Here is a 12022-nt window from a genome sequence, read left to right on the forward strand (position 1 = left end):
AAATTTTCAGTTTTTCGCCACTTCAACGCGACAAGATTTAATTACGAGTATGCAAAATCGAACAATTCTGCTTACAAAAATTACTGTTATAAATCGTTTCATTGCGTTCTGATTTTAACTTTTGTATAAGAAAATATTCTGTTTGCTGCTGTTTTTCATTTTTATCGATAAATTGATCTATCATTTTTGGCAATGGAAAGAATAAATGGGAAAGAAAAGATTTTCAACACGATTTCCAACGTGATATATAAAAATTAGAAGTTTTTGGTTCATATTAGAAGGATATAAAATATGCAATTGGAAAGATAAAGATTAGTGCAGTGTGTTACAACGTTGTTGTGATTTCGCAGTGGAGGCACTGTGCGATATGATAGCTTCATCTCTAACAATGAAATTCCATGTTAATATACACTGTGTTAATTGGAGTACGAATTTGCCAAACTGCAGAGTCACCGCTGTAAAATTCCAACGATATCGCATCGTTCGTCTGCGCTGGGGACGTAGAAACATAAATCTGTCGAAACGCATAGCACGATGCAATTTAACAACAATGAAACCGTGGAAGGTCGTAACCGAATAACCGCGATAAAAGCGTCCTGGAACCAAATTAAATTTGTGATACGTCAATCGAAAGAGCTTCCCAGAAAAATCATTTCGACAAACGTTTACCTCCCTATTCCTATTATTAGAACAGTTATCGACCTAAACGCGTGATTTACAGTTTATGCTTGATTTATTTGTCGTATCCAATGAAAGATTATTTTAAAAAATCTGAGATACTGTAAACATGGTATTACATATTTGGGAATTTTGTCCAATTTTTTGACTGAAAAGCCTAATTTAAAAAAATTAGGAAACTCTTAAAATGCCAATTTTTTTTCTTATCAAAATTATCAAATGATTACATTTATATCTGTACGGTAGAAATTGTTGCGAATCCTCAACTAGGTGACGATCAGTCAGCAACCGATCAGTTGATATCGCGAACTGTGAACGCTATTAACGCTCAAAGTAAAGGTAGATTAAAGATGTCGAGTAATATACAGGGTGGTTGGTAACCGGTGGTACAAGCGGAAAGGGGGTGATTCTACGCGAAAAAAGAAGTCGAAAATATAGAATAAAAAATATACAATAAAAATTTATAGAATAAAAAAAATACGTCAATCGAGACAACGATCTACAGTGAGAGAAAAAAGAAGTCGAAAATATAGAATAAAAAATATACAATAAAAATTTACAGAATAAAAAAAATACGTCAATCGAGACAACGATCTACAGTGAGATCCGTTACAACGAGACGCGATAAAGTGCACGCGTACCGAACGAAAATTCAAAGTCGATTTTCTCGAAAACAAAGCCTCGAACGAAAAATTTGTATTCTATATTTTCGACTTCTTTTTTTGCATAGAATCATCCCCTTCCCGCTTGTACCACCAGTTACCAACCACCCTGTATAACATAACGCGAATAATAAAATAACACGAGGAGTATGACGCTCTGATGAAGACTGTTTTAAGACTGCTCGAAGAAGTTTCGCCTGGTCCTGATATACTACCTCTCCGTCCCGTGGTTTTCCTTCTTACCATGATTTTTACGGGATGGGAATCTATTTCTTCCAACCTTGTAATTGTGTATCTTGGTGGGGGCATATCTTCCGATGTTGCTGATTGATATCAGATGTTTACTTTAGAGCGAACCCATCGAGTACTTAGAGCATTAATTAGCTTCTTAATGAGGTCTGCACCGTAAAGTTTACAACTTGGGAGGTAGGAAAATCAGATTTTCTCAAAAAAGGTAGATGTGCTGTTCGAGTGATAAAGCTGATTGTCATGTTTATTAAGCGATGATTTTATCAGATTTTTCGTAACGGCGCGACGCATTGTATTATTAAAACTATGATTCCGTTGAATTGGTCAGCGTTGTTGATGCGAAATCGCAGCAATTGAATTGGTAATCTAAACCGGATATTAGGATCAATGCAGGCGACTGAAACGTCGCTGTGATTTCGTAACGGCGACGCTGTACATTTTGACAAGTTTATATTTTTCACGAACCGATCTACGAAATTGTATTGCTCGTCGACATCGAGTCTTACATTGTCAACAACGGTATTACAAATTTATGTGCGCTGGATTATTAAGAGTATAATATCGCCGAATCGTGCAACGTCATCGCTGTAAAACTGCAACGCAAAGTGGAGAGAAAAACGCGTTATCGGTCTGCATCGGGTCTCTATATTGTCCATAGCGATATCACAAATTCGTGTGTATCGAATTATTAAAAATACAACCCAGCCGAATTGCACAATGCCATCGTTACAAGGCTGCGACAAAATCGCAAGGTAATAGCGATATTACGCGCTTTGATACGCGTTGAATCGTTAGAAACATAATCCTATGAAATCTCTATCACCGATACGAAATCACAACGACGTCCAATTGCTCGTCTGTGCCAGTCTTAAAGGGATAGAAACGTTAACACGAAGGCTCGTAACGCCATAGCAATGCGAGAGCTTTAAGCGCGATATCTACGATGTCCCGTACCGCGGGGCTAATTCCGTATGCCGGATTTCTGGTCTGACGGCAACACGTCCTCCTGGCTTCTCCCCGACTTCGCCAACTTTAATTGTTCCACGCTCAGCTTCGTCCAGTTTCGCGCGGATATTTTTACTATCGTTTCCGGTGAAGATTCTTAGCGGATGATTTGCCTGGCTTTCGCGTCTCCAAGAATTCACCCGATGACTACATAATACAGGCTGATTTTCGCTGCGAATATATTTAGATGTACCGCGGATAAATACGTTTCGTGCTGTAGCAGCAGATAGAGAAGCCGTGTTTTCGTTAGATGCAAACTAAACGGGTCGTGTCGATACGCGACTACTGCGGTAATTTTCTTCATTATATCAGGTGGAAATTCGTGTTACGGAGTAATTCGTCGTATCTTTGTCTAGATATGTCTCGAAGATAGGAGTGATTTCCCTATTACAGTCGGAATAATCAATTTCACCTAAGAGGGTAATTCGGAAATTAGTTTGGAAATTATGTTGGAAAGTGATTTCGCATAGCCAGAGGGCTGCCACGAAATTCTCTAGGCCCTTTTTAATCCTTGGCCTGGAAACTTCGCCCCGTACTACGTGATACATTTACCAAGGAATCATTCCCCGAAGTAATTAGGATTCACGTCGCGATCTGCTTGAGGTCGTAGGGCCGGACGGAATAAGGGACCTTACGGCGAACACGTAACAACGCATTTCCTCCTTTCCTCGAGCGACGAAGTCACGACAGTTCGTTGATCTTTAATGAGCCGCCTAACGTCCTCTTCGCTTCAAACTAATCGGTATTAATCGAATAATCGCGAGTTAAAGGAGTAAATGTTCGAATATCGCGGAAGGAAAACACGATGAGTACGTCTTTATCGGTTTTCTGGTTTTGGCGTTACTCTATGATTAAACTTGTATTTTCATACGGCACCATTGAAAATCGAAACGATCTGTTGGGTTGGAAGATGCAGCTTTTTTAAAAATACCTGATATATCGACGAAATTTGGCAAGCCAGAGATACGTACAATTATCAAGGCAAAGAATATTTTAATTTCTTCGATGTTTTGTACATTCGAGCATTAAGACAATTTCTTTTTTATTTTGAAGAAAATAAAAGAATAGAATTTCGGAAAAATTTGACGAACGCCGTGTAGAATTTTAAAACCGTTTGGCTGTTAAAAAACAGGCAACGCGGCTTATCGTATTCTTCCCAAGTCCTCGTTTACATTTATCATATATCTTCCGACCCTTCCGATCAATTTTTTCGAACGAGGTAAGGGGACAAACGAGTTTTCTCGAAGGAAAAGTCTGTCGATTTTCTTAGATGAGACCGGTATTCCTCTCACGAATGAGGGTTACTTCTTCGAATCGATGTCCACGCGAAATGGAAACTTGCGGCTCATTACGTATGGAGGTTGATGCAACGAGACGTTACCTTGGAACCTTCGAACGGATACGTTCATCTTTACCAAGATAAGAATATTAAATTTAAGACTCTGCCGATACGTACTAGCGAAATTTCGCTTTTTCTCGTCGACGAAAAATGAATTCGCGATATTCGAATGAATCAAAGCGAGCGGTAACAATATCTCGCAATTTTTATTGTCCGGTGTTTTCCGTTAAAAAATTGACAAATTAATCTGAATGTAAAAAGATACGTATTGCACGATACGATTAGCAAACGATAAACAATAATTTGTCGAGTTACGAAGTAATAAAATGTCTACGGTTATGAGATGGACCGACGGTATGTTAATACATTTTTTTTTAAGTATTCATTCGTTCGTTTAAATATTCATATGCTGTCATTCGTTTCTGTGACGTTATTATAAAGCGACACGACGGCAATCGTTATCTAAGAAGGTACACCATGTAAAACGTTGTTTATAAGCGGTAGCTGATAAATGGAAATAGTCTGTAAATATTTACCATGGTGTTAGGACGGCTCGTGTTGAATTTCGGCGGCGTGGATAGAAAGCCAAACTCTTTCACTCGAATCCTTTGAAAGTAGTAAGCATTGAAATTCAAGCAACGACAACGACGTGCGTGTGCAACGTCGATTCATCGACGACTGATTGCTTTTGCTCTGACTAGCTGACGCTTTACCACGTTTATCTTTATAGCGTTGATAATTTCGTCAATAAAGATCCGTACACGGTATATGATCGTACGCAGTTGTTGTTGTGATCGATATGTCGTATTTATTAGTCATCATCGATGATCGAACGGAATTGTGTAGAAACGTGATGTACGTAAGTACGCAAAGGTCTACGCAATTATAAAATCGATAATTCTATAGATTTGTATTAGCAACTCGAGAAAATATTTATTATATAGGATTTATTGCACGAAAGTATTTTTTTAAATAAAATATCTTCATTAAATTAAAATATTTAGCTTTTTCAATGGATTATTATTTCATTAATTCCGTGTGTGATTAATTTCAAATTTGAAAACGCACGGAGATCACCAAAGAATTAAAAGAGAGGAAAAAAAAAGAGCATGACGTCGGATTACGAATTCTCTGCTTTAAAACGTATGAAAACTTATAATTGGGAATATCGATTTTTTTTTCATTATTTTCAATAGAAAATTATTATTTATTTCTCGCTATATTCTTCTTTCTTTTACCTTGGAATCATCTACTCGATTAATTAATGGTAAAAGAAAGAATAAGCAACTTTTGGATGTTTCTTAAAATGTTATTCGTCGCGCAAAAGATTAACAGGCAAATTCTATTAACCGCAAGCACGTAAATACGACATTGACCCATATAACATTAACTTACCGCTCGTTAGTGCTAAACCATCAAAGCTAACACATATTTCAATATTCTGTACACTCGGTTCAAAGACGTTACAAGACACGACGTTTAATCCTCGTTATCGAACATCTCTGGACTATCTTCTGGTAAATATTCCAAGGCCAACAAACAGTGTACTCGCATCTTCAGCGTCACACGAAACTTCTTAATGATTTAACTTTCGACTGTACACCACAAACTACAAGAAGACACAAGGTATACGACTCTGTTCATCGAAACGATCGAATCAACGACGATATTACGAACTGACAAGCAACTCACGTACAGTGGCTAAGAAAAGTATTCGAACGGTTATAGAAACCTTCCATGAATATATTATGCGTATTATGTAAACCATTTTGAACTAGCAATGCAATAAGATACTATCATCGTGATTACATCGATAAATTTTGAAACCGATCCGAAAATATAAATATAGAGGACATTTTTAGGACAATATACATTTCACACAGATCACAAAAATATTTACACGGTCAATTTATCCATTAGACGAATAAACTTGGACATTCAGTGGGCATATATATCATTAATCACGCGTGCAAGGCTACTATTTACACTGCATAATAATTTTTCACTAACAATAAATATATTTGCAACGAACATCTCGTAGCTTTTGTATGCATTTTCAAATTGCTTTCAAATTCACTGGTTGAAAAACGTTGCTAATGAAATTTCACAATGTCTTGTGTGGTAATGTAACACGTACTATACAGGGTGGTTGGTAACTGGTGGTACAAGCGGAAAGGGGGTGATTCTACGCGAAAAAAGAAGTCGAAAATATAGAATACAAATTTCTTTTTTTCCATCGAGACAACGATCTACAGTGAGATCCGTTATAACGAGGCGTGGCAAAGTGGACGCGTACCGAGCGAAAATTCAAAGTCGATTTTCTCGAAAACAAAGCCTCGAACGAAAAATTTTTATTCTAGTTTTTCGACTTCTTTTTTCGCGTAGAATCATCCCCTTCTCGCTTGTACCACCAGTTACCAACCACCCTGTAGAAGATATTTTGTGCAAATATACATTTCACACAGATCACAAAAATATTTACACGATCAATTTATCCATTAGACGAATAAACTTGGACATTCAGTGGGCATATTTATCATTAATCACGCGTGCAATACTACTATTTACACTGCGTAATAATTTTTCACTAACAATAAATATATTTGCAACGAACATCTCGTAGCTTTTGTATACATTTTCAAATTGCTTTTAAATTCACTGGTTGAAAAACGCTGCTAATGAAATTTCACAATGTCTTGTGCGATAATGTAACATGTACTATACTATAAATATAAATGTGTCGTGTGATAAGTGTTCAAATACTTTCATGGATCACTGTAAACGTAACTAGAGCCATAGAGGAAGATTTCGTCGAACGAAAGGCAAAGTAGTTGATTACACGCGAACCGTGGCCTAATTTCGGAAATTTAGTCGAAACCAGCATCGAGCAATGCGCGATGGTTGAAATTTCACGTTGGATTTAGATTCGACACCGATGGAAGGTTGCGAACGTGAAATAGCTATAACACGACACTGCCTACCGCCGAATGGATCGATACGCAGTTTAGTTGATAAACTGACCAACTGATAGCACAGTTAGCTTACGAAGCCTGTTTGAGAGGATCTATCAAACGTTCGCTGCTTCTGTCATATGACATTCCTCGTTGCCCTAAATTGATAATTTGTGAGGTTTGAAGGTTTGGACGCGAGCGGACTGATTTCCGATGCTTTGGCTACGAGTCATTCGATGCTTAATCCGTTACTTCCTTCTGTACTCGAGTTCTGCGATTTGATTGAATTATTTAAAAGTTCATACGAAGATGAGAAGAATCGAGGTCGTTATTTTAGCGATTTTAAAGTTGGCTAAAAGATCTTCAAAGATCCTCGAGATCCTCAACACCTTCAAAGTAGACAGTTTTCGACAATTTTTATAACTTTTCTCTTCACAACAGAAGTTTTATCTCTTCAATTGTCAAGTTCGAGAATTCTGTTCTTTAAAAAAAATTTTTTTTGCTTTCATTGACTTTTTATCTTATTCGTAAGATGAAATAAACGAATCTTGATTTTTCTTTGCTTTCATCGTAAAGCATAATTGTACAATTATGGCATGTCGTATAATCTGTACGTATATACATTTCGTTTATGGACATTTTTTAGAACCGCGCGATGAAGATGTCTTCGTCTTTATCATCAAACAAGTCCTCCGCGTTTTTATTTTAACAAGGGTCTTACGGCTGTAAAGAACGAATGGATCAACAAGATTTTTCCCCAAGATGTTTACTACGTTTGTAATACTAAACTTAATAAAATTCCACTTTCATTAAATATTAAACTTCATGTTGGAGTTTAAAGGCTGTACTTCCGCTAATTAACAAACATACATAAATGTTATTGCTTTCCCATGTTGCTTCAGTAGACAAGTAATTTATCGCAAACTAAAGAACTTCTCTTTTGCCAACCAATTAATTACGCCAAGCTTTCATAAAAACTCGATACAGCCAGCGTAAAAAAGTTCTACCTTTCAGTTGCCTTGAAATATCCCCAGTATAGACGAGCATCGAAACCGGTATCTCAAAAAGAACAAAAAATAAAAAAGAAGGAAACAAAACCATCCGTGTTTCCATAGTGCTCCTATTGCGATTCGTTGAAATATACGTTCGTTTTGTAATCAAAGTCTGTCTCTAGCATTCGAAAAAAGTATCAATATCCATATTCACTCGTATATTGTATAGATTTTCCGAATACCTATACAACCTGCCAAAGTGAAATACTTTAATTGTAAGATTAAATAACTGGACACAAAATACGATCCAACGATATCAAATCCAATTAATCGACGATGCAATTGATACAATTATGTGTACAAATATAATATTTCTATACATTATGTCACATATAAAAATACAAATTTGTCTGGTGCAAAAAATTAGGATGATGTTAACTTGACTCAAATATCCCCAATTACCTACGACCCTATGCCAATTAGAAGCTAAAATCTCGATTAGATCATCCTATAAGTTCGTGCCGACTTTTGCGTATACATTTCATGTGTCGATTTCTAAACATACGGCGATAAGGGACCAATGCACTTGAGCTTAGCCGATCGAGAACAGGCTAGAGCAGATTTTCGTGGGTATAAGATCGTAATATAGCGAACACAGCGACTTCTAACAGTAAAAAATCATGAGCGAAATGCGTATCCATTTTCGACATCTCGTGTTGTATGAATTTCGGAAAGGAAGTTCTGTAACAATTGCCACGAAAAACATATGTGCTGTTTACGGAGAAAATGCGCTTTCATCTCGCACCTGTAGGAAGTGGTTCCGACGTTTTAGAGCTGGGAATTTCTGTTTAGAAGACGAGGAACGCTCCGGGCGTCCTCCTCAGACAGACGAAGATAAAATTCGGGATCTTGTTGAAAAATTACGAAGTTTGACAGTTCAAGAGATAGCAAATGTTCTGAAAGTACCTAAGACAACGATTCATAGGTGTTTAAAAAAAAGAACATATATATACCCGCTCGAAAAACGGCACGAACTTATGGCATGATCTAATAATTACGAAGCTATACAACAATATGTATGCAACACATTTCGACTACAAGTTAACATAAATGTAAAAATATTATCAGAGCGCATGGAGGTAAATCGTTTAGAGTATCTCGCTCGCGTCCTCGCCAGATTAACCTTGCGCGGCCACTTTCATCCCCCAGCCCTCGTTATCGTTGGAAAATTACCTCGTTAGCAGAGTGTCGAGCACGACGCACAGTTCCATCGAATGAAACTGTATTCGAACCAGCGTTCTTCCATACAGAGTCCAGCATTACGTGCTATCATTAACGTTCCGTTGTTTGTACAACGATAAACAAAAAGGAAACCGAGGAAAATTGGTTTTATCGTGTCGACACTAGGGAAAGAGTTGTTTGCCAGCGCGTCCAACAGTTCTTCTCGCATCAGATAAGAGATTCTGTTGCTATATCGCGAACAACCTTCGGCATTGCAGCTCGTCCTCTTTGTCTGTCTGCGAGATACTCGCATGCTAGGCTGTACAATGGCCTGTAAACAATAGCGAAGAAATCACACGACAAACGTTTGCGTGATTATGAAGTTTCTTTTGAAAAGAGAGGCGTCGGTGCGTTTCTTTCGAGCGGCCATTGTCCAGGCAATTTGTTCGCTATTTTATTTACGACTTCGTGACTTCGACGCGGGTAAACCGTCGTTCCGAACGCGTGGGTGGCGGTCGTTCTTCGAATGCAAGGCGAGAGAGAGGAATGACCGCTGTTCGAATAATTCAATTTGGAACAATTGCCGAGGAAGCGAAGGAGAAACTCAGGAAACTTGATATCGTGAATTTTTGTTTCTCCACTGGTTGTAAAATCTGCCACTCGCCTAGTTCTCGTAAATTACTATGTTTCGTTACTATGTTACCTTTGTGTTGTAATTTCGTTTTATGATTTTCCATAGAACCATTTACATTGCGTAAAGAGCGTCTTAAAAAGATATCCATTTTTTTTTTAAATTACCTAATACGAAATCTAAATTACCTGATACAAACGTTTAGTTCGTTCGAACTCCGAATAAAAATGAAACTTTGAGAAACATCGCAAAAAGAATCGAACAGTTTTTCCACGGCTACGGTACTTCAAGCTTAGAAAGCAGATAATTTGAGGAGAAATTAGTTCAGTATGTACAGAATGTTTCATAACGCGTGGAATCCATTTCAGGAGTGGATAGGGCATACGATAAAAACGAAAGTAATTCTGTACTCCTATTCGACATTCCTTCAAAGTTATAGCCATTTTTGTGTTTCAATAATCCACGACAGTTTACGAAAGAATGCTCTGTATGTCGGCGAAATTCGTCGCTACGACTGCGTACAAACCGAGGATGGTCATTTCGAGCACCATCTATGAAGATAACCTGTTGCGGATTATTTTACGTTATGAAATACCCTGCATATACAGGGTGCCGCTGAATAACGTACAGCGAATACTCCAAGAGGGCGCGAGGCGATTCCTTATGAAAAAATAAGAACAAAATATGAAATAAAATTTGCTCGTTGGAGGCTTAGTTTACGAGAAAATCGAGTTATTTATCAAGTATACTTGAACATGGCTAATTCCAGATTAGACAGGACTAAATAATCGACAGGAGGTCGTTCTACGCGTGAAAATAAATCGAACATGCAGAGTGTAATTTTTGCCTCGAGACAATTTGTTTCGGAAAAAAATAAATTTGAAAATTTACCATACGCGTGTATTAGGTCGATTCTCGACTAATCACGATCGAATTTTATTTTCTTAAAAACGAAGCCCCGAACGGAAAAATTGTATTCTACATGTTCGACTTATCTATTAACGACTTAACTATTATCCATTATCGACTTAACTCGGTTCAATAGTTCAATTTCTATCACTTTGCGCAAATGTTTTCGAATCGTTACAATGTACATAGATGGAACGCGAAACAAGCGATAAACTCATTTTCTTTTTCTTTTTTTTTTCCGCTTAGAGATCATCTCCATATCACCGGCGCACACTCCATCGAAATTCCTATCGTTCCTGCGAGGTAAATCTTCCGATTTTCTCTTTTCCTACGTCGCAGCGCTAAACAGCGCAACACATATAGCTCAAGGCGTTGTATCGGTCGGTTAAAAATCGCATCGGTAATTACAAAGCGTGTATAATTAAAATGTAATGCGCGGGTGCGTCAAAGTATCGTGCAGGAGTCTGTGGAAGGAATTAACGGAACACGAGAGCAATTAATTTCCTGTTTTCCTGCCGTTTAATTCCACCTCGCTCCGGCTTGCCGCTTTTTCTCTCCATCTTTTTTTCCCTTCTCTTCAAAGGGTAACATTAACCCCGCGTTGTGCGGTCAGATAGTAACGAGCACACGCCAGCCACGAGGCTCGCGAGTGTATAAATAGGAGAAGAGAGCCGTGCAACCGGCGAGAGAAACGCGCGAGATAAAAAGTCATACGTGCCACGGTCAAAGCAGCCGCCACGGATGACGAGGAGGACGCATCCTGATGGAGATTAAACACCGGGTCCCCACCGGCGACGATCTTCAACGTCTTCGAGGAAGCACTTAAACTTCCGTGGACCAGTGTAAATCATACGGTTAACCGCGTCGTTGATCTCCTGTGTTTCCTTTCGAGGCTCTTGTTTTGGTAAAAGTATACACACGAGTCTATCCGTCTGTCAAGAGAAACTTGTATCTAAACTGTGGATGTTTATGAAAAAAGTTGCAACCACAGTGGATATTTACTTCATCTACTACAAGTTACGGTTACTTTGTATATTTATGTTACGTTTTATATATTTTTATATTCTCAAATTTCACGCAAGTGCTTATGAGAAGCGGAGGAGCTCTTCGTCAAATTCGACTTTCGAAATAACAAATGACAATAACACGTTCTAATGGTCGGAAGCTAAATAAATTCCATAACACGCTGGGATTGGTATAATAAAAAGTGATTTACGATGGTGTGCAAAAGTACAGAGCTGGTAGATTTGTCACTTTATATTTTGAAGGCGATATTAAAAGATTCTAACTGGTATTGTGTATAACCAGATACAGTAGTGTTTATTTATTTTACTGTCTTTTACTTGTTTATATAAAAATGATATAATATAGTGAATATTTTGTCA

General features: G+C 37.8%; 1 protein-coding gene across 4 annotated transcripts in view; it reads right to left on the bottom strand.

The window, feature by feature from the left end:
• LOC117234677 (KN motif and ankyrin repeat domain-containing protein 2) overlaps positions 1-12022 on the bottom strand; it is a 67167-nt gene that overhangs the window by 27664 nt on the left and 27481 nt on the right. The window contains exon 1 of one of the 4 annotated variants that reach the window (XM_033496123.1): positions 5329-5487. The exons of 2 other annotated variants lie outside the window; for them this stretch is intronic. The gene's annotated coding sequence lies outside the window, so the exon portion shown is untranslated. Of the gene's footprint in view, positions 1-4469; positions 4613-5328; positions 5488-12022 lie in introns of those variants that run through there. One more of the 4 variants, XM_033496122.1, reaches the window with a different exon arrangement.

This window comes from Bombus vosnesenskii, unplaced genomic scaffold (assembly GCF_011952255.1).
Source record: "Bombus vosnesenskii isolate JDL3184/JDL3185 unplaced genomic scaffold, Bvos_JDL3184-5_v1.1 scf7180000013308, whole genome shotgun sequence".
Lineage (NCBI taxonomy): Eukaryota > Metazoa > Arthropoda > Insecta > Hymenoptera > Apidae > Bombus > Bombus vosnesenskii.